Genomic DNA, 24,747 nt, shown 5'->3' with positions numbered 1-24,747 from the left:
TTGTGCCAGGAGAGTGTTTTTACTCAAGACTGTAAGTACAGAGGATGCCCAGCAGTGCCTGTCTGTGTCTGGAGAACCCCAGTAGAGATACATTCCCTTTTGCTGCTCAGTAAATATACACCTGGCTATACTACCCTGACATCAAAAGTCACTGTATGAGTATTGCTGTAAGCCTGCTAAGACCGTTTTGGTGCTTTTCTTGGGATGATACTATTAGTACAAAATTGGCCAAAGTCACATTTTCAGAAAATACTTTCCTATAACATAATATATCTTACTAAGCACTGCATAAGCATGTTTTTTCATGAGTCTACAAAGAAATTTCCTCTGTAACTACATGGATTCCAGTTTAGTTTTGTGAATTGTTGGTGTAATTTGGATATCTGACAGCATTTCAAAACATTTGCAATACAACAGGAGGTCTGCTGCTTACACACCTGTGAGAAAATACTTGGGGGAACTCAGCTGCGAATGGAAATGAAGTTGCAGGGGACTGTAGCTTAGCCCAGGTTAAGGGCACAGGTAAGCACATAGTCTCCTGGGGCTGACAGAATGGCTCTCAGTAACCCAGCAAGGTACTGGGAGTACTGTAAAGGTAACTCAAGTATATCTGCATGTGATGAAATCATAGCTCTGCCTGCAATGTGGACATGCCTTTGTAGTGACTGCTTCCTACTCTTAACACTAAAAAGCCAAAGAGTGGCGTCTACAAGTCTGACTGTGGGAAGGAGAGAGCGAGAGGGACTCATTAAGTGTTATTATTTTGTGAATAGAGTTGGTCAGACAAAACAATAGGATAGCTGAAGCTTAGGGGAAAGTTCCTCTGTGACGCATTGGGATCTACATCATTAGCATTTCTTCAGAGAGAGAGCCAAAGAAAAAAGTTCTGGTAGCGCCCTTTGAAAACAGAAAGGCCAAAGGGGTGAATGCAAGGCTACATGGGCACAGGAAACATGGGCATGAGGTAGGAAGGGGAAGTGCCACTCTTCATGCAGGGAAATGCTTCTATCAAATTATTTGTGACTGAAGAACCAGAGAAGGAATCAGGTATTCAGACACCTGCAATAAAGACAGAGAAGGAGCAATGTGGAAGATAAAGGATGTCCCCCAGCTGCTCAAAAATGTAAGAAAGCCAAGATAGGTAGGGAAATATGTACAATTTCCCTTGGACCAGTGTATTTCCCATGCTAACCTAAATAAATCTTTAGGAATTCCCTGTGTCTACAGATCTTCAAATATTCTGTGGACTTACAGAGTGGATGGAAAATGTAACATGCCGAAAAGACTGGAGTTGTGGGATGAGATTCAGTGAAGAGTCGAGATGTGTGGGCCTGGGTGGTACTAGGCTGAGGTTAACCTCTGCTTTAATTTGCGAGATGAGTAAGAGAGAGGGAAAACTGTCTGATACAGAGCTCAAAGACAAAAGTTTGCTGCTTACACCATGGGCTGCTGAAGATCATCACTGATGCTACTGGAGGTCTTTGGGTTACAAAATATGCTGTTTTGACAGGGTCTAGTCATGGGAGTTCAATGAAAGCACAACAGAATTTGAATAATAGTACTCTTAAAACCTACTCATAAATGTAACAAAAACAGTAACAAAACAAATGCAACAAATTTAAAAAGAAAAATCCACTTCTTCCCCCAAAACAATGTTCACAACAAATTTTAAAATAAGAAACTAGAAAGAAAAAACAAAGGAAACATAGGTACTTTCCTTACCTATTGTTAGTGTTTAATCTATTTCTTGTCCTTGACACACTAGCAGTTTGAGGGATGTAGCTTTTCAGCCCCAGATGTGTTTGGGGGGAGAGGTCTCTTATATTGCCAGCAAGCCTGGTCTGTGCAGCCTTTGGAGAACAGGACTCAACCTTCAGTGAACTGACATGGACAGAGGGACCCTATTTACTCCGTTGCTATTGAGGATGATGTGTGAAATGTGTTACAGCAGAGCAGGGTGAATAAGCACGTATCAAACATTTGGGCTGGTTGTCAGCAAGGTTGTAGTACCACAGTTCAACAGGTGATTTTACTACACAGAAAAGTGAAATAACTTTAGCTTTTCTACTTGGACAATAGAGCAAGGCCTCCTAAAATAGCAAGAGTTTCAGGCACTTTGTACAAACATGCTGTTTGTCAAAATCCTGTTTGCTTCACAGAGATGATTGATGAGTGTGATATTTTGTGCTAAATACAACAACTTTCTGGAACATTCCTTGTTGTTGACCTTGGACTTCACTCCTTGCAAGGCCAGCTGAGGCTGCAGAAGTGGAAATAGCATGTTCTTAGGCTGTCATTGACATCTGCTTCTAGAAAAACCTCTGCTTCTCGACAAACCTCTGCTTCTAGACAAACACTTTTTGCAAATGGGCAAAAAGACCATCAATGTGCTTAGAGCAGTTTGGAAAATCAATTGTCTGAAAGCCAGCTCTTGTTTCAGTTAATTCTAGTTTACATGCAGGAAAACTTTTGGTGGGTCTGGGCCATTTGGTTATACATTTTGAAGGACAAGAAATGTCACTTGAATACTTGATACTGCATCACAGATCCTTTATCATTATCTTGAAATAGTAATGCAATATTTGAAAGCTTTTCCCCTCTGCTCTATCTACAGCTTGTCTGGGGACAACTGACAACAGCAGTCTGTGTAAAGCCAGAGGACCTTCTGTTAGACATATTTGGTGGAATAAGGATTTTGGGTGGAGAGAGAGAAAAGGAGAGAGAGAGAAAAAAATATTTCTAACCTCTTTTGGCACCTCTTTTTTTTCCCCACTCTGCAATGCTCTACCACATGATTCATTGTAACAGCAACGTAGCAGTAAAGCAACACTGGTTCTTGATTATTCCCGACCAGGAGAAGGTCCATGAAGCACAACAAATGCACTCATTTTATGGGCTCTGGCTCTTGCTTGTTTAACATATTTTCATGTAAATATTTTATTATCTGTCATTTCCTCACAAGCCTTCACAGGCTTAAATTTTTTGAATGGGCTGAAGCATTACATGCCCCATTGGTACTAAGCACAGAGCTCACAAGGACTCCTGCAGGTTTTCAACATAACTGCAAGGATCCAAGCACTTGGGTCTTTATTATGGGTTGCAATATAATTAGATTGATGCAGTGACTTTAATGTCAATGGAAAATAAATGAGATGGGTGCTGTTTGTAATCTCATTACTGGTAATCTCAAGGCTTTTTGGTGCAAAGATCATTAAAATTTAAAAAAAAAAAATCATTTACAAAACAGATGAGAAGTCCACACACCTCACAAGGTCAACTTCTCTAGTTTACGTTAATGACATACTGTGGCAATCTACATTTTTGTGCTATTCATAATGGATTAAATGATCAGTTTCTGTTATACCAACAGTGTTACATCCAATTTGCTACACAACACTGAAAAATGACCCACATGTGCCATGACTTTGAATCCTTGATTAAGTAGAATTCTGCTTGTTTCTAATGAACAAATTAAACCAAAATAGAATCACAGGAAATAGTGCTTCAGTTAATCATATTTTCATTCATGCCTGAAAATTTCTTCAGACATTGAATAAAGCTCCTCTCACCATGTCTTTTAATCTGCTATCCTGAAATGTATATGGTTTTCTCATTCTTTCTAATGGAGCATAGGGTTAAATATGGCTCTTGGGTACTTTAAAGAGTCAATTCTCTGGGCAAATATTTCCTAAAACCAAGGAAGTAGGCAAAAAAATCAACTCCTCTCAAGACTTTACTTCTAGATCCAAATGGATCACAAAAAGAAAATCTGCTTTCACCACAAGTAGAAAAAATATTCAGTGCTAAATTTTCAGCCTAAACAAAGTAATGTTCCAAACATAGAACTGGACAGTAATGTGAGAGAAATTGAACCATTCCAACAACAGAGTTATTGGCCAGGTACCTTCTGCCTGTTGTATATCCCTCCAACATTGTGTTACACCTGGGCTATTAAAAAATTACCGCACCAACATGAGAGATTTAACAGCGACTACTCTGGCTGTGTTCCCACATTTCTTTATAGTCTCTCTGGATCATATTTTTCTTCCTAGAATGGAAATGATGGAGAAGTAAATGTTGCAGTGACTTAGTTCGTGTAGAGCCTGGACTTACTCCCATGCACCACAGCTAAAGGGATCAGAGAACCTTTCTGCCCATTGTTGGCCAACAGAAGTTGTTAGTGATTTGCTCAAAGTAAGCTTTGTGCTCTTATTTGGCTGTGTCTCGACAGCCAAATACTTTGCTGCTATCCAAGGAATGTGCAGCTAATGTCGGTGATGTATTCACAGGAAAGCATTGGTTCTTGAGCATAGGCTTAATACAATCAGTGCAAATCAGTGCATAGAAGAAATGACGCAGGGGGTCTTCCCTGAGCAGGATATTTGCTACTGAGTCTACTTAACTTCCTCCAAGAGAATAAAAAAAAAGGAGTAAAGTTATTTAAAATCTCACTAATTAAAAAGACAGCTAATACTCAGTTTGAAAGCCACGGGAGGGATTTAGTTAGGTACATTTTAGACATATAAACACATACTAAACTTTTGTGCACTCCAAGCATTGCAAGCGGAAGAGGTAGAGCTACCTCCTGTTCTCCACCAGCAAGCGGAACTGTCTTTGGATGAAGATTTACGAGCTGTCTTCAGTAACTGTATTAGCAGTTGACAGGTGTTTAGAATAAGCAAAAATAGCAACCCAAGAGGTCAATATAAAAAAAAAAAAAGCATTAATTAGCATATTTTGGAAAGGAAAAGAATATCCAGACAAAAGTTCAGTTGCTGTGAAACCCAATGGAGTTAAGCCCACTTACAGAAATGACCTGTCATTTACTGACACATCTTTAATGGCATCTGAGGGAGAAAAGTCAGCTATTAGTATTGTAGATCACAACCAATCGTATGAAAGAACAGACAACTTTCTCACAAGCAATTGAACAGATACAAATAATTTGAGCCAGGTAATGAGCATTGCCCTGTTTATCAGTTGCGCAAGCAAAAACACAGGAAAGATAACTGAGTTGCCCACAGTCACATGAGGAGGGTTAAATATGGCAGTTCTTTTCTAGGTGAAGGGTGGAGGCAACAGACCAGAAAGCAAGGTACTTGATGACTTGATGTTAGATACAATCCTAACATTGCAGTAGCTTCGGTTTTAACTCAGCAGGGCGTTTGGCATATTGTCTCACCTATACATCAAGTGCAGGAAGACAATATGAACGTTTCCAATTCTACCTCATAAGCTCCCCTGAACAGGCACTGGAGTTACAATAACATCTTTGTTGGCAAACATTTCCAGGCACTGTAAATCTGTCTGACTCTACAGGAGAGATGGCTGTTGTGCAAATCTCTAAGTCACTGTTGTTAAAAAACAGAGCCTCTGTTCATCCATCTTGGGCCTTATTTTATAGCACACCATATAAATGAGAACTTAAAATAGTTCTTTATCCTTCCAAAGTGCACAGTCACTGGAAAGGATAACACAGCATGTTTAGCCTTGGGAACTTGAATCAGCTGAGAAAAGAGTAACCAGGGCACACATCTGTGTTTGCCTCCCCCTATCCAGAGGTAGCCTCTGCAGTCCATACCTATGTCAGTGCGCTTTTACTCACTTAAGAAATTGAATCTGCTCACACAAATGCTCACCAGACCAAGTCAAGGAGTTACAATCCTTATCACTTAGCACCAGGGAAGCAGTGCAGTATTGTACAGGAATGTTCCCAAGGAATGCAATAACATGAGCTGGAATGATCTTCTGGCTTCTTACCACATGAGGCTGCAGAGAGAAAAAAGGCTATTCTTCCCGGTCAACAAGCACACAGGAGGACGTGTTTATCCTTTTTTTATCTGTGCTGTAATATGCATTTATTAGTAATAGCACAAAGACTGTTTTACTCATGATTTTGACAGCATCTTTGACACTAGGGCTAGATTGAGAGGACTTTATGAAGATGTTTAAGATTTTGAAAGATTTTGCTGAGTACAGACAAACACAGTTTGTTTTAACTAGTAACCTGGAAATGGAAAGAAAAATATCGGAACATTAGGGCTAGCAGCTACTATAAAGCCTTTCAACTCCCCACTCTCCAGTAATATTTTGAATCTAAAAACTTTCCAGGTGAGACATTCATCACAGACTGGATATTTCTGTAAGCCTTGATGGGTTGAACAAAATGCCTTTTTTCAGGGAAAAGAAGAGTTTCATCCTCTTTTTTTTTTTTTTTTTTTTTTTTTTTCTTTTCCCCAGCAGCTCTGCTGCAGAGCCATATTTAGAAATGCTTGATCGTAAGGTGTTTGGATTTGGCAGGGAATGGCTATGATGCACTTTCCCCAGGGCCTGGGAAAGAGAAGCAGGCTGCAAAGAAAGCTTTAACAAGTTGCTTTGAAAGGCACTGTATAATTATAGAGGCTGGCAGTGAAAGACAGCGCAGCCTCCAGGGATACCCCTTTCCCATTCTGCCACTTACAAGGGATTCTTGACTTCGCAGTCAAGTTCTGTCGTGTCCCAAGTAAGAAGCTCAGTCAGAAGTGGGTGAAACAGCTTGCATCATCTTTCTCCAGCTTCAAATAAGCTATTAAAAGGAGGCAGGTCTAAGCTTTTTTTTTTTTCTTGACAGACTTGTGATTCATGAATGTCACAGAAAGGAGAAACCAATAAAAAACTATTTCTACACTTTAGCTTTTGAGCTTCCCTTTTAAGGATCACATAAGACAGAGTGTTCACAGCTTTTCTTAATAGTGCTATTATAATTAATTATTATTATTATGAACAATCTTGTACTTAGGGCACCTTGCATCCATTCTCAGAACAGACTTCAGTATACAGCAGATCTGTATGATGATGCCTAAAAGCTTTGTGCTTTTAAAAGCTCAGTGCTAGGGCCACCTGCAGAGCTTCCTGAGAAATGTACACTGCTTCCAAAAGACTGTTTTCAAAACCAATATTGTCTTTCCGCAGCCAGGGCCTGTTCTGCTGAATGCAAGAATCTGCTTGTACCAACGTCTCGTCTCCCTTTATGCTGTGCACCCCCGCAGTGTTTCTGGTTGCAGAGCAGGGACGGAAATGCTATGGAGCTTTCACAAGCTGTCTTTTTTGCCTGTCAGCAGCACCCTCCTCCCTAAAGTGTACATCAAATCCAGTGCCAATTCTGTGACTTAAATCCATCTCGGTACTGAACTTGCAAAAAAAAATTACCAAAATATTTAATAGCCCACACTTCCCTCTCCCCTATGCTAGCTATTTCATAGACAGATATCATGTATTACCTTATCGTTAAAACAACAAGAGAAGAAGGCATTTCTGTGGGATGGAAGTAGCATGAGGAATGAAGAAAGAAATGGGACAGGAAATGGCAAAGCAAAGGAGAACGCAATGCACTTTAAAAAGACTTTTCTATTTGTTATTTTTATTGCCACTTCCAAATTAAACCTGAAACAGTTTCAGTTCAGCAGAAATGTATGTCAACATGTGGCCATCAATTTTGTATATGTTGTTAGTTCTGATATCGGTAAGGATCATTTCCATTAATGGTATAGTAGAGAGCAGTAGCTGGAAATACAGAGTGCTCCCAAATCCACTTCTCCTGGTTCTTCCTTCTGGAGTGCAGGATGCTGCAAAAGACCCTCCAGAATTTAACTGTGTTGCACATGGAAATAAATACAGCTGAATGGAAGTGGAGTTTCTGTCACGTGTATTCATTTCAGCACCTGTTTACTTTCCGAACAGGGACAAAAGGCCAAAGCACACTGAAAAACAGAAATTATAAAGCATTTTGATTCAGAAAATCAAAGCTAATCTATGTCATCATTTTTCAAACAAGAAGAAGCATTTTGATATTCTGCTAACCAGTCAAATTTACCTAAGTCAAATTATTTTGTTTCAGTTTTTCCAAAACTTTTTTTTCTGGAAAATTTAACCATTTCCATGAAAATCCAGATCTCTGGGAACTTACTTTCCTATTGTGAAAAGAGTTTCTGAGCAACTCAAGAAAAAACTCATACCATAATACAAGATTCTGTCAAATTCTTCTTGCATTGTGTTATGTATCTTTCATGTACCAGATATATCCTTCATGTGTCTGTGAAGCATTCTTACTAATATTTGTGCAACCATCTTTTTTTTTTCTCCTGGTCGATATCAGAAGTTCACTATTACTCTTAGTGAATGTGTTGGAATTCCATATAGCTGTGAGCACAAGATCCTGCTGTAGCAGTCATGAAGAACTGGGACAGGACTTTCCAAAGTCGCTATTGCTTTCTATTACAGACGGAATGGGAAAAGTGGAAGTTGCTCAGCAAGTTCTTCTTCTGGTAAGCATAGTGGAACAGCAACCATCATGCATCAGGTTTTCCTCCAGCAAGTAGGTAAAGGTGCAGTTTCCCCTTCAAATCAAATCACACAATTTGATTTTAACTACTTAAATATTGATAGCGATTTTTTTAGGAGAACTTATGCACAAAAGTAGATTCAGTGGTTAAAAAGCTGAAAGGATAGATCTGAATGTGATTCAGTCTCTCAGTGTCTGTCCATTGACTTTGAATATCAGCATCCTTTAGACCAATATCAAGTGAGGAAAAAAAAGCAGTTTTCTATAAAAGATTCCCGACACCAGGTATAAATACGTTACATCACCTTTACCTCCTCTGCAACACTCCAAGAAATTCTTCAAATAAGTGTGTGGGATTTTAGATACCTTCAGAAACCTAGGTTTTACTTTACTGGAGTACATTAGTTGTAATCAGGAAGGTAAGCCACACAATCCTGGGTTACATATTATACTGCAGGAGTGTAGCTTTAGCTTAAGGGTCTCCCTCAGTCAGCATCACCAGCAGAAGGGTATCTATGTTTTCAGAGAGGAGCTGGAAATGCTGCAAAGAGGGTTTACACCATGCACATGAGAAAATTCTTCATGATTTTTTTTATTTGCCTCCCCTTTCCCTGCTCAAAATCCATAGAGTGGCTTGGATTAATAGCTCAATAACCAAGTATAATAGGTATATTAATTATATCAATCATTGCAAAAATGTAATAGGTGGTTTTACTTCTGTAAGTGTTTTAGCATTTGTAGATAAAATACATTCAATACGGAACAAACAATGCTATACCCTTTCAAGGCATCACCCAGTTTTCATACCTGCAACTTGTCACGTTTAGGATGTGTAAACTTGTGCATTAGTCAACATGTCTGCTGTAAATCATCCCACTACTGTGATGTTGAAATAAGTAGTTCAGCATAAAGTAAAGAAGTCCTGATGTTTGTCTTTTATCATCATAGGAGATATATCTCTAAACACGCAGTTAAAAAAAAAATATACTTAAGTTCAAATAACCATTCAGAACAAAAGCTGATTTTTAAAAAGATGGGATTTTTTCCTTCACTTTGATTCTGTACCTTATAAATGACTCATGCAGTTTAAATGATGTAATAAATATACTCCATCATGTGAGTGAGAGCTAATATTATGCCATTTTCTATTAGTTGAATTAACTTGATTCTGGTGTACTTGAAATAATTGCAAAAGTTTCTCTGGAATCAACCACTAAATGTGTAAACCAGGGTGGTACTTTTTACTGTGTGAAATCATATGGAAAAAGAAGTCTTTCAGATGTATTTTAAACACCTTTGAAGGCGCTTGCAAACTATAATGGTATATCAATATTCAATAGCCTGTCTTAGTAGGAAAACTGTGATTTTATTTGGAAGAATGGCAAAGTTATAAGAATAGCAACATGGTTAGCCTAGATGAAAATAGAACTGATATGGGTGGAGGATTAAAATAAGGGTAGGATAACTAGTAGTGACATAAAATACCAGACATTGAAATTTAGGATAGTTTTGAATATTACACACTTTATTTTCATTGGCTTTTATGTGGTGGTTCATAAAGTTATTTGAATGGAGCTAAGGGTCTATAGCAAGGACGGTCAGTCTGCACAGAACTATTCTGGAAACCATCTTGATTTTTTTTTTTTCCCTGAACACTGTTAACAGAATAAGAACAAAGATTCCTACAACTTCTATTTCACTTGGGCACAGCTGTCACAACAGTCTAGGTTGTGAGAGTGGCGTGTGACTTTACATCTAGCTATTTAATTCAAAAAGAAAGGTCTCCTCACACAATTTGACCCGTTTCTGTTTTATGAATAGAACACTTAATGCCAAGCTGGCCTGTCCTGTAGAACTGTCTTGATGATCATCGCAGCCTGTTCCTTAAAAGTTAACTGTGGGAAGTTAGTGCTGGAACTTCATGGTACTTTGTTTGAACAAAGGAGGCAGAGTGCATCTCTCTTCCTCGCTGGAACATGTCCTGATTCCCAAAACATGCAGAAGGGACTCATCCCTGAGAAAGAGTACAATGAAAGAAAGTTAGTGTGGGAAGAATGGATGAAGCTGTATTCTGCTCTACACTTCCTTATCTGGGGCACTATCCTGCAAGCCCAGGCTGGCCTGACATTAACCACATGAAGGTTAGTCATCTGGTCTGAAAAAAAATCACCTAAGCTCCCTCTGGAGTCAATGGAGGAAGATGGGCATGTCTGGAGGACTTTCCATCCTGCCCTAAGACAAGTATCTGACTTACTCATTGAAGGGGCCTCTTTCTTACTATGATCCATAATACAACTCTCAAGTATTAGCTCAGACTAGAGGCCTATGTTTCAGATGGCTAGAGGTGAGAGGAATCTTACCTTCCATGAAAAAACACCGTATGAGTACAACAAAATATTATTTAGATTCACACCAAGAAAAAAAAAAGTGGAGATGCAAAACTAACTTTCCTCATGAGCCTTCTGTTACTGTGCACCAAGTAGAGCTCATAGGTCAGAAGTGTTTCCCCTACTACTCTTTATTAAAGTTTTTTTTTTATTCCCCTCTCCTCCCACCACCTTCAACCACTTGTTGAAGTCTCTTTGCAAAGCTAGTTCAGGAAGAGATGGAAGACAAATACACAAATCTACCTGACAAGCAGTGTTAGAGAGAAGAATATTCATGTTTGCTTCTTGGCATGGTGTTCTGCCTCACTCCTTGTAAAAATCTCAGTCCAGCTCTAGCTTTTGATACTAATTCGGAGTGATTCCTTTCTAAAGAGTAGCAATAGGTGTGAGTTACCTGACACAATTCTCTTTCTCAGTGATCAACTTTTTCAAGATCCTAGTGCATGATATGTGTTCACCAAAGAGAACTGGAGACTGGAGACGGAGTTCAGTCTACTGCAATGGAGACTTCTTGCTCAAGGACCTGAACAAACTTAGCTCTCAGTATCTTCATATTGCAAAAGAGAAAATAACTATTTGCCTTTATGGTGACTACCCAAGTGATGGCAAATTGCTTCCTAAGGTGAAACTAGAAGGGAAAACATTGACTTGGAAGGATCTTCTGGCAGCATTTTTCTGGGAAGATGGTCAGAGTTGTGCACTGAAAAATCACAAGACAGGTAAATGGAATGTGGAAAAAAAAAGTAAGAAAAGAAGACATGAAAGGATTCAGACAAACTGGGTATGTATACAGAAAAAATCAGCCACCAGTTTCAAGTTTTGTCTCTAATTTGGGCACCTGAATTGTTGTGGCAAAGAGGTGGAATCATATGCAATTTAAAAAGTATATTTACACAATTGCCTGGTGGCTATAAAGGAATCCAGAATTGATGCTTCTTTGTTTTATGCAAAACTTTTAATTGACTTTTTTATTCATTTTATAGAAATAGCAAAAATATTTCTCCAAATGGTTCTGTTTTATACTTTAGATCTTCATGTACACATGCATATATGTATAGATATTATCTTTACTGGTTTTGGTGGGTGGTCTGAGAATTCGTGAAAAACTGTTGACATTATCTATCTGGCCCACAGTGTATTAACAAAGAGAGATTTTTGTACTATGAAAGATTTACATTTTCCCTTGGTACCTGCTCCTGCAATTTGAAAATTACTTTGTTTTGACCCTTTGTCAATGACAGCAGGGTGTACGGTTTAAAGAGGCAGATAAAATCCTGAAGAATTAAAAGAAAACATTTTTTACATTTCATGTTCACTGAATAAATGAACTTTCCTACTCAGGAGGCAATGAAAACTTGGCAGGGTGGTAGAGATTAAGAACATTTAATTTTCTATTCTCTAATATTTTTAAAATTAAAAGTTCTTTTCTACTACAAAGCATGAATCTATGTGAAATTAAAAGCTTACACTTGTTTAAAAAAATTTCCTTTTACGTACAAAATATGAAGTCATGAAAGGGAATGTTTGTATAGAACAACTCTATCCATGAGAATGACTTGCTCCTGCACTTGTGCTAGACAAAGATGGACAATAAGTCATAGAAAATAGCTTACCGCCAATGATTTCTGTATTTTTTTGGTTTTAACAGAAACTCTCTATTACTTTTCTTCACTGTGACATTTAAAATCTTTATTTAGGAATTTTGTATGAATTGTGTGACCAGCTGATATGTATTTCCAGATTCTTGAAACTAGGGATCAGAAACAGTTTTTGCAAGTATCCAACATGATCCCAGCTAAGGAAGCTTCTGGTCCATAAAGGCAGTTAGAAAAATTGGGTTTAGTAGCTCTGTTGCTCCCAGTAGTAGCTCTTTTTGTTCCCTTTATTCAATAAAATTTAACAATTAGTTTCTGTCCCAGTTCTCTCCTTCCAGAGTGTTCTTGCTGATTCGTCAGCCTCTCTGTTCTGTTCAGCTGATCTGAAGAAGCCTGGCATTAGTGAAGTGCCTGGCTCCCTGGTTCCCCGTGATTCCCTGTGCTTCGCAGAACCTCAGTCACTCTGCAGCCGGTGGAGCCTGAGCAGTTCCTGCTCTCCCTTATGCTGTGGTAAGACCATGTGCAGCTGCATAGTGCATAGTGAGCTATATAGTTCCCCATAAACATTCATATCCAGAAAAGCAGTAGTTTCCATTTTCTTAGGCCTGCTGCAATCAGGTTTTAAATTGCTTTATCCACTAGATTGTAAAGATGTTTCATATTGATACCACTTAAGATTTCACTTTCCTTCTTTTAAGCCAAAAGGTCTCTGAAACATCATATACCCTTTCCTAAAATATTTTATTATCTTCACAAGGAAAAACGTATTTACATTGCCTTCTAGCTTACAAATAACAAAAGACAAAACTTCTGGCATTGAGACATTCGGTGAACAGATTGCAGCAATATTCCTCAGGGCACTGCTTTGTTTGCATCAACCCATAGGGAAATGAAAGAATTCATACTAGTTCCTCCTTTCCACCCCTTGCTTGGTGGCCCTGGACCACCTCCCCCTGATTTCTGTGGGGTGGAATTGTTTCTGACATGTCTGTTGGGAACTGGCTCACTCCAAAAGTAGAGAACCTCAGTGAGTCTGACTGAAACCCTGGCCGTGTTGCATCAGTGTCCATTGTGTGTGAGCATGTTCCAGCAGCAAAGCAGTGAGTGCTGTAACGTTTGACAGCATCTAGACAAATATGATAGAATATGATTATTTTGTCTGGATGTTTTCTAGCTGCCTTCTGTTCTCCTTTTGGGCTCACTTTGAGGCTTATAGCAACAACTGAATATATGAGAGCAGCTTCAAACCTGCCGGCGCTGGATTACCTGCTTGAAAACAGAAGGATAAAGATGAAGTCCTCAAATGTAAGATAACACAGGCAGAAGAAAAGACAGAGCTTCTGGAGATACTACTGGTCTGCAACTACCAGCCTTAATTTTCTGTTACAGCCCACTGTACTGTTTTTCAGAGCCCTCTTCAGCTACTTGTCAATTTTTTTTCTGTTACTCCTGTTTGAATATTGCTTCTTAAATTCAAGACAGTAAGATAGGGATGGTCCCCCACCTGGTTACTGCATCAATTCTACAGCTGTAGAAGGCAAGATTTATAAGCATGAAGCCTTTGTACTAACATGAAATGATTTGCACAATTTATTGCCAAATGGAAAACAACAATTATGTCAAGGTTTACCCTTTGCCCAACAAGGCTTGAGGTAAGTGGGCAGGCTCAGCAATCCACCCAGTTTCAAAGCTGACAGCAGCTTTTCCAGTTTTTTAGGATCCTACTGCAGATGTTGTGACTGAATAACAAGCAGAAGGCTTAGCCATGCAATTCCCATTAATTTAATTCAAGTTTTGTAGATAAATACCCTAGATAGCTCTGAATAGCTCATCCTCCATTACCAAAAGACATAGATTAAAATCATTGCCCCCTTGTCTTCAGAAGACTGGGGGTTTTTTTATGTAAAGTAAGTGAAACTTGCACTAAAGTTTATAATAGCAGGCAACTCCTTTACTTTGAAATACATTTTTCTTCTGTTACAAGAGGGAAACTCATCAGTTTCTGAGTGTGGTTATGAAATATAATTGTCTTATGGTGCAGTTAATTACATTTAAAAACGCTTAGTTAAAACAAAAGACAACAACATACAGTATAAAATTAATAAAAAGATGCACTATGCTTTTAAGAGGAGAAGTTAAAGGAATGGCTTGTTGTTTCCCTAAAGCTGGTAGTTCTGTTGGAGAGAAAAACCTATATTTTCAGCCAATGTAGCATTCTGAGCAGGTGAACACGTCTCTGTGCTTTAGAATTTAAGTAATTTACAGCAGAGTGCCATGGAACAAAATAATTGCACTGAGCAATTGTTGTCAAACTTCTGAAAGACTAAACAGTTAAGCCAGAGAGAGGGCTATAATTTCAGGGAGAAGACAGTAGCAATTGCAGACATGTTTAAGGATTGGCTAAAAATCAATTAACATAAGTAGCTAAAACATATTTTTATAGTAGTGAGTCTCTCAAGACATGTTGTCACATGCAGGCTTTATTTATATAATTTTGTTCTCAGAAGCATGCATCTGAGTGGAAAATATGGTGTCAGAGATCTGTAACGAAAGTACTTAGACTCTTAGGTGTTTGAAACCTAGCTGCAGAGGGAAAACTTTAATGGTAGCATTAAAAAAGCTTAAGGTCTTTGGCAAAAGGCTGTGAAGTCATCTGGGTATAATCAACCACGTAAGCTGCATGTGACAATGTGATCCCATGATCTGAACACTGAACAAGAACTATTTCTGCTTCTGAAAGGACTCAGATGAGTTGTAGTGGTCTTCCATTTTTTAAATGTAAGTTATTATATTTTGAAGGTGTGTGTGTGCGTGTGTGTGAAAGTGAGTATGTGTGGAGGTGGAGGGGGAATATCACTTTATCATACTGCTGATATTCTAGTCTGTGTTCTGTGCTGAGAAGGTACAAAATAGAGAGTCTTCTGCCTTTATCTGATTAAATATAAATGATAAAAAAGCTACAAAGTAAAAGGAAAAAATAATCAGAAATTCTAAAGAGCTACAAATTTTGGTGCACTCACACACATATGTACACAGAATATGAAGTTTATCTGCTGCATATGTATTTATACCACATACACATAAACACAGATGTACATAAATTTATATATGAATTGGATTCTCAGCTAATTGAAACAGTGACAACAGAAAATGTGAATCGCGAATATTTAAGTCAGTGTTTGGGCAATATTCCCCCACTTTCCAGGCAACTGTCTTCCTCTTTCTTAAATACCCATTTATACGTCAGCAACTGAAGTGTCAACAAATTCATTTGGGAAGAAGGAGGACTTTGATCATTAACTACCCAGGATGGAGTAGGGAGTTTCTCCTCCTCACAATGTGAAAAGCGTGTTCTTTGCAGCACCACCTCCAAAGAAGTTCAATAGGGTAAGGTGTGACTGGGTGACTCTCTCAGACATAGATGTAGGAAAAGCCTGAAGATATTTTGGTCCTTTGTACACAGATCCTTACTCAGCAAATTCTAGTCCATAACTCCCTGGTTCAACATCAGTACAAATACACTATTTTTGTTAATATTCTCTTCTCTGGGAAAATTTGGACTCTTTTTTTTTTCTTCATTTTTCTTCTTTTCATCTTTCTTTTTGGTTCTTTCTTTTGTCTTCTTTCTTTTAATTCTATTTAGTCAATTGTAAGAAAAAAAAAAAAAAAGAAAACACAGGAAGGATGTAAAGGTGTGGTACCAAAGCAGATGAATTATCCAGGAGCACAGGAGCTTTGATCATCTTCTTTGTCAGGAACTCAGAGTTCAAGAGAGGGTGTAAGCACGGCTGTTGCTAGCGTTGTCGTTTGGGTCCGCTCAGGATGTGCAGTTTATTTGGTTTCCAGGAGGTCCAGTACCTTGTCCTTATTTTAACTTGGCAGACTACAAATCAGTGCAGCCATCAGTCTTTCCTCATAGTAAATGATGTTTAAGTAGTTCACTTGTACTTATAACCCAGACAGCTTTTAGTTGCAGTCATTAGACAACTCTGCCTCCAAGCATCACAAAATATAAAGAGCGACTCCTCCAAAGAACAATATCTTTTAAAGAAAATGGTACATTAAACTGCAGCACTTCCAGTCCCTGGCACTTGATTTCTATTCATTTGAACTCTGGACTTAAACAGTTATAAGCTTGCTTTGGACCAGGGAATATGTCAGGAATATAATCCTTCCAGATTCTGAATGTGCTTTCACGACCCCTCTTAATTAGTTACTGTACTCCTAACATGGAGATGATAACTGCCATCACGAGTCAAGCATTAAGTGAGATCTGGAAATATCCCAGAAAGTAACGAGATTTCTCAGATTTTCAATATTTGATGCTGCACAACTGTTGTGGGGTTTGTAAGGATTTGCAATTTCCTCTAGAAGTGAAATGAGGCAGAATATATAGCAGCTACTCATAACAAACTAAAGGCTTGGGAGGCCCAACACCAGCTCCACAGATGTGCATCTAAGTTTTCCTCTCTCTTCCCTCCACAATTTTTCCAGTTATGTTATCTTGTACACTGGCTCTGCTGCAGAGGACATTTTTGTGCTGATGGTACACAGTAAGTTCTTTCTCATTTCACATCTACCCATGAAGTTTAGCCCTTTTCATTTGAGTGAATGGTTAAATCAATGTATGTTGGGGGGAGACAGACCCTGCTGCCTCCTTCTGTCACTTCTTGCCTTTTCCACAGAGATTGCTGTTAAAGCCTGCTGATGCTTTCTGTGTAATATGCTCAGATTAATTCAATTTCTTTAAGTCTCCATTCCACTCCAGGTCTTGTACATCTTGTTGAAGGCCTCATCTTCACCCCTAGACCAAGTCATTCAAAATGGTTCAAATTCACATTGCTCAGAGCTAGTCCCACCTACAGTGGATTGAACACATTCACAGGACAAGACATTTGAAGTGTCCTCTGGACTCCATATGCATATATATAGTTAGAGTTCCCATGTCATGTTTATTGCACATCTTGAAATATGTCATGGTTATTTAAGTGGGTACTGGAGGGCTCAGTATTCATGGGAACAAAGGTGGAAAATGAAACTGGAGAGGAGGCAGCAAACTTCAATTAAATATTATTCATAATTCATATAAGCAACAGTCCCTTGACAAGCCACACAAGGATGTTGCTTTGAGAAGAGCGAGTTTAAAAAAAAAAAAAAAATCCATGGGGAAACTAGCCTGCATGCATTACGGATAATCACAGGGTGGAAATGGGGGAGTTAACTAGGGAATTAAGTTTTTTTCCCTCTGCAATCTCAGGGACACTTAATTCTCTAAAACCATCCAAACCTGAATTTCAAAAAAGGTCTCTTTTTCTTGCATGCTATCATGTATGATGTTGATCCCCCTCCCAATGAAAGATTTCAGCAGCCATTAAATAGGGTCTTGCGCCACTCTCTGGCTCCTTCCTGCCATCAGCACTGGCCTACAGCTATTCAGTGTCTACTTTACTCAGCTGGAGCAACCCAGTCTGGTATTACCTCCTCTTCTTACAGGCATCACTACACAGCTCATTCTCATCCCTGGAGCATCTAAATGGAAGGAAGTTTTATTTAAAAAGAGTGTTATTTGTAAAGCTTTGCTATGAAGTACATATGCAGCAAGGGTGAATTTACACTGAAAAGGTGACCTTAGTGTGATTAGTTTCTAACTTTTCAAGGCTTTACTTTGTTTCAGTAAATTTAATTAAATAAAGAAATAACTATGCATTGACTAAGCAACCTCCATGTTTGCAAAATCGTATAATTATTTTTCTTTTCCCATTTTATTTTTCCCACTATGCAAATACTGTTTACTACAGACTACTAGCCCGATAAACAATATGTCCTTAAACCACAAAAAATGCTGGACACTGCATATTGATGTTGCAACAAGGGTGGAGTGCCACATAGTTTGTACATTTAACAAAAATTAGATGTGCAGATGACTAATGTTAACAGATACTAAGACACATGAACTACCATCAAGGCAAATTCTTGTGATGTTTGCTTGGATTTGAATATATGCATGCATGCTGGCATGTAATTTCTTACAAGAATGTAACAATACTTATTGTAAGTGCCTACATAATTTGTAAAAGCTAGGTGATTATTTTGGAAAAGTAATAAGTATTTTTTTTCCAGAACAGACCTTCTATGAATTTACGTAAACATAGGAATTGAGTCACATTTTGGCATGTACTATTTGGATATATTTTTTTTTTTAAAAAAAGAAAATCAATAGAAGAGAAAAAACAGAAATAATTTATCTTTTCCAGGCCCAGATATCTTTTATTATGATATGGGGAGAGGCAGTGGTTTAACAGCCTGAAACACAAATTGTGATGAAAAAACACATGCACTTAATGTATTGTCCTGCTCTTTATGTGTGCTGTAGTGCCCTAGTGCTTCATTCCTTCATTTTGGCTCCATCCAAAAGCTATTGAATTCAGTGGAAAACCACCCACTGACTTCAGTAGGGAGTAGATCAATCTCCAAAAATATGTAACTGAACAGGCTAACAACTGATTTTTTGCCATGTGTTATAAATCTCTCTTCCACAGCAGAACTTGCAGAGCTGTCTCAATAGAACTAAACCGAAGTAAGAAAGGAAGAGGCGACTTAACTTCCAGCTGGGGGGATCTTGGGTTCTTAACTCTCACTACAGAAGCAACTATTTTTGCATTGAGTCCAGTACCCACACTGTGGAGTGATGAACAGAGGGGCTGAGCCTGAGGCATAAACAGGTCATGCTACAGCAGCTGTGCAAAAATGAGCAGGTTAAAAGGTACAGAACTGAAATACCAATAAAATTGCTTGTCATGCTTTTGGGGAAAAAAACACTGCTGGATGGATTTATGCTGCCTTTTCAGGGTTGAGTCATACATGTTTGGGATTTTGTTCTGAAATTGGTGTAGCTTGATTTACCAACTTCTCAGGTATCTGTGCCCTAAGTCAGATCTTCCCGTGAGGGGTAAAATGTTAAAGAAACAGGGTCAAATTTCAAATCTCTTTCCGTATTATAGATTTGATAACAAATTTCAGGAGAGCAAAAGACTAATATAAATGTATGCTGGAAGTGTTCCCTCAGCACTGGGCATGTCTTGCAACAGAAGTATCTGTCACAGGTTATGAGCTTGGAAATTAATGGAAGCAGAAAATAATTAAGAATCAAGAATCTACATTTTTAATATTGTCAGTACTGTGAGGAATTGGAAGGTCTTTCTTAGTGTTGTTAGATGAATATAACTCCACTAGTTCTGGTAAGATCTACATTCATAGACTCAGGGAAAAATGTCTCAGTAAACAAAACCTCAAGTCTTTGCACTTCTAGGATGGTTTTTTCTACAGAATTTCAGCAGAGGTTGAGAACATTAATCATCCACCTCCAGCTCTAAATTATGAATTTATTTACTTTATTTTTTCAGCACTTTCTGGTTACTCAGGAAGAACAGGCAACTGGAAAGGAAAGCTTGAAGGGTATATCGTTCTTTGGGCAAGGTTAGGCTTCTATTCATGTTGCTCTAAGCAAGGAAGAAACCAGATTCCTCAAGACTGAATTTTATACTAGAGTCTGGAGCCCTGATGGATGGTATTTTTCATGGGTCGAGCCCTTCGTGGATGACTGTACTTTGCATAAGCAAACTCACAATGCAGATGGCATAGAAAAATTGTGTGCACTCATTCTAGCTGAGCATTCTCACTCCTTGACTTTACACTTCCTTCTTAAACGTACTAAATCAAGATCTCTTTCTGATAGCTGTAGTGTTCTTCCTACTGACCTGAATTACAAAGAAAATTAATGAGGAAACTAATCTGTATGAATTCCTCTCCTCTGCTAGGCTGTTGCAGAGCGCCAGTACAGCTGCCGCTTGCGCCTGCTGCTCGTGCTGCTCCGACCTGACCATCCTCTGGATCAGTGCGGATGGTGCTTGCTTGCATGGCAGGAAAAGGTCATTTCTGATTCAACTGATTTCTTACTGGGGGCATTTTTTCTCTCCATAGAAAGAGTCTCTGGTCTTCAGGCAGTTTGTATGACAGATGCCCCACCAAGACTCCTTCACCTTGGGAGGTTCTGTGAAGGAATTTTTATGAGACATCTAGCACAGTCCTCAGCTAAACTTGCCTCTGGTACAGAAAGAGAGAGAATGAAGAAATTACCAGTGTCCATTCACAAATAGCTGGGACAATAGGCTGTCAGTAGGACGTAACTTACCCCAGTAAAACACTAAACTTTATAAATGCTGCATGTGTTTGGAGAGGAACTGAGAAGCTGCTGGATATCACAAAAACAACAAACAAACAAACAAACACCTCCCCCCCCCCCCAAAAAAAAAAAAAAAATAAAATCCAGATCCTGCACTGCATTGCCTAGTGAGTCTGCAGCAAAACATTCTTTAATGCAGAGGCTAAATACTTAAAAAAATATGTTTGCAGACATTTATATTTTAAGTGCAGGTCGAACTGTTATCTATGAAGAAGATTTAATAACAATGTAGACGGGAACAGTTTCTACTGTCAGAAAAGCAAGAATAGTTTCTGGAAATGAATTGTCACTATCTGTGACATGATCTGGGTGAAAGGGCTGTGCTTAAAAAGACAAACACATGGTCAGATAACTTCATAAGAAACAGTGTGCTTACCTACACTGGGGAGTGTTGCCTATTTAATCAGTTCTCAAATGTCATGGATGTTGTGTCTTGGATGTACAGAACTTTCAACAAAACGTGCCATTAAATATTGTAGAGTAGCATATTACTGTGGTACATGTAGCATTCAGAAAGCTCACAAACACAGTCTTAAACAGAAGAAACTGCTTAGCAGAAATAAAGGAAATGTTAACCAAGATGCTGGGGTTTATTTCCATATTCTTTAAATAAAAGTGACACATAGACAAATACCAGAGATGTGCAGACACGACCTTAGTTTAACAGACATTCCCTGAGGACAGCACCTCTTCCAGAGGCAGTGCTTAATTAGCGCTGCAGAGCAGAGTTAGCACTGAGCATCCACCTGCTTCCTGGTGTGGAGCTTGAACTGTCAGCCAAAAGGGAAAGGATGGGTAGAGACCTCTGTAACTTCATTCCTACATCTTTTTTTTTGTTTGTTTGTTTGTTTGCTTATTTGTTAAAGGCTCTTCTTTAACATAATATTTGTTACTGAAAACTACATAACTGATTTTTCCAGTTCAGGGCATTTGGTTTCTCTGCACTGTGAATACAGTGAAGTATCTGTGGTCTGTGCTAATAGATCACCCTGAAGTCCTTGGATAATTCAAACCCAAATAATTTGAGGTTTTACAGCTGATGCAAAAATTACCTGTTGAAGTGCTTGTAGCATCAGTAAAGGAGTCAGGCAATTGATACTGATGTGATTTAGGAAGACCAGAAACTGTGGTGCAGTGTAGTCATACTAGAGCATGACTAAATAAAGCTAAGTTTATTTAGAGTTGTAACCTCAGGCTGAGCTGGTAAAATTACCATGGTTCTTATGAACTTTTAGTTACAGACGGCAAACACTGGCTTTTGTCATCACTGAAAAATGAAGGAGTGGGTGAAGCCTGGAAATGATTGCTGTCTATGGCAATAATTAAGGCTTTGAAGTGACCTTTCAGCTCACAGGATAAGAGAGGATCACAAGAGAGGATCACAGAGACCAGCAGTTAGAGCAGGTAAGCTGTCTTTTTACCTCAGAGGACAGTGCCTGAAATCTGGAGCCACAACCATAAAGTAATCTGCCCTAACCTAGAGGCTGACCTAAGCCATTAAGCGTGAGGCTGTAGGTCTCTTCCAAACTTTTGTTTCTGAAGGGTGGCAAGCCCTACGAGTACCAGTCTGCGCCAGTTTGTAGTTCTACAGGTACCTGTGACCTCCTTCATAGAGCCACAACGTGGCAAGGCCTCTCTGAGAGCTTGTGGTAGCAAGTTCCACAGATCAAACACAGATTTGGGTGGAGAAAGAAATATAGTAATGAGATTTAGAAAGGGAAAGGAAGGTCACAGGGGCTCACAAAGCATCTGTGCTACCACAGAGTGAAACTAGCATGTGTTGAAATAGAAGGAAGGAAGAAAAAAGTGTGAAGGTTATTGAGACTGATAAGTTTATCTTGGCCTCCTGTAAATTCACTCAGGGTCAGACCCTTTTGTTGACTCAATGACAATCACACAATAGCCGTGGGATGCTGTTGGGCTGGACTTTTCCTGAATTACCTAGGTGACTCTGTCACAGCAAAATTCAGAGGGAACTTGAGTCCCCTTTGCTGTTACTGTTGTCTGGCAGCAAAATAATACCACCCAACTAAAACCAATCACATAGGAGTCCCACAAAAATAACTATCTATATAACTCAGTCACACAATTTGTCAAATATACCCTTGTGAGACAGAACACTCAGCTAGTGTCTAAAATTTGCTCCAAGCAGAAAAGAAAGCTTCCCATCCAAGATCACCCTAGGAAACTGAAACCTATCTTGCTGGTGGCAATATCAAAGACCCAACATCAACAAAGCAACGTGACACTAAATCTGTTGCTAGATAGTGTGCCAGCATTCCAGCAATTGACTAAGTAAGTTTTTTAAGAACAAAGTTTATATTTCTGTTCCTATGAAGGTACTGCATACATACACAAAGACACGAAAGATGCATTAAAATTCTGAGACATGTGCCAGGTTATTGCATTATCCCTTTGGGTTTCTTTTTGTTTGACATTGTGTGTGTGTGTGGAAATAATTTTTCAGTGAGAAGGATGGTGTATATGTGTATTCCAGATGGATGGGGAAAAAATTAAGAAGTTGGTAGAGTTAATGAGTTTTGGCAATAGCTCATTGCTTTCCCAAAGCCTTATTTCACACAAATTCTGTGTCCGTTGACTATTTTTGAAAGTAATGCATAGGAAGGAAGATCTGTTTACTATTTGATTTAATTATTGATTTTACTTGAGGAATAAGAAAAGTAGGTTTTCCCGTAACTTACAGTTCATTTTTAATTGCACTAATTTAAACTGTAAAGTGAAGAATTTGCTCTGTTTCAGCAGTGGATTTGGGGTTTATTCAATCCTTTTTCAAGCATTTTAGCTTTCTTCAGGTTTTTTTTTTATATTTGAAAATATATTTTTCTTCAGTAGGGAGAGCCTTTGAGACTTACAGCAACTATTTTGGTGGTAATTCAATCTTCTATTGAACCATTTCATATGCTGGAAAGAATTTCTAAAGTATACATTTTACTTAGTGGTGTGCAATTATAGTCTTTGGTTTAAACTAGTCCTTTTCTTTTAATAATGTGGTGTACATGGTTGCGGCTGCTGCTATTTTGACTGCAAGAACAATGAAAATGTTGTGAGGGATCTATAGTTCCAAATATGTTTGGAAAGGCTTAATTGGAGGTAACCTTTAAACAAGAGCAATACAAATTTCAAACTTCATGCAATCTTAATATTACAAGGCAAATCTAGATTTGCACACTGAGGCCAAACCCTTACTTATGCAATCTGTGTGACACACACAAAGGTGCCAACATCCAAACATTCTGCCATGTGCAGGACTGGGGGAAGGACCAGAGCAGCTGCCTGCCCATCCCTGGAAGGGGGATGCTGCGGGAGGTAGCACAGCCCTCTCATGGAGCCAGGTTTCTTCTCACTAAAACTGGACACAAAGATGAGGTCAGGTTTGGGTCACAATGTCTGAAGCTACCTTCTGAAAAAAAAAAAAAAATAAAAGCATGCTCAGCTTAAATTAACTTTTTTACCATGACCCAAAGTATGCTTGTGTAGGCAGCCCTCAGCAAAGATTATTACCTGTAGCACCAGTGAACTCTTTTTTTTTTCCACACTAAAGAGGATTTCACTCTTTATATCCCAATTTATCATTCTTGCTTATTCTCTCTTGAACATTGTTAAGCAACCTCTGAGGACAATAGGAGTGCATTGTAGGGCAGAGGAAGAAATGAGAGGAACGCAGTTTTAATCTGGGCTCCTCTTTGGTGGGAGCTGGAGACTGGACTTGAGGAGGCTACATCATTGGCAGGAGCCGGACAATGTACATGTCTCTGCCTCGGCCGTAAGCACAAAGAGATAAATGGGGAAGATAAGCTGTGCAGCTGCCAGGACTATTCGGTACTGAGCTACATTTCTGTCCTGGTTCAGTCTGTGCACTTTAAGTGATATAACACAGCCTCCAATCAAAAGGCAGTGGGTTCTCTCTGTGTAGGAAGTGTGCTATCCGCTGTGATACACAGGGAACTCAATATACGGCAGGAACAAAGTGCAAATGTTTTGTTGATATTGTTTCCTTGTCCGTGAAGCCCGATGCCCTGGAGTACTTGACAGTCTGACACATCCAGAAGGTGATGACCAATTGTTAACAATCCTGTGAGCGACTTCTCCCGGCAGTTCTCAGAAAAAACAGCACTGTGATGACGGAAAGGCACAGGATGTTACGGAATCCGTCTATGGCTTCTGAGATGTGGGAAGCAGAGA

Source organism: Pterocles gutturalis, unplaced genomic scaffold (assembly GCF_000699245.1).
Source record: "Pterocles gutturalis isolate BGI_N339 unplaced genomic scaffold, ASM69924v1 scaffold3994, whole genome shotgun sequence".
NCBI classification, from domain to species: Eukaryota; Metazoa; Chordata; class Aves; order Pterocliformes; family Pteroclidae; genus Pterocles; species Pterocles gutturalis.
The sequence above is the reverse complement of the archived record's forward strand: the minus strand, read 5'-3'. Positions refer to the sequence as shown.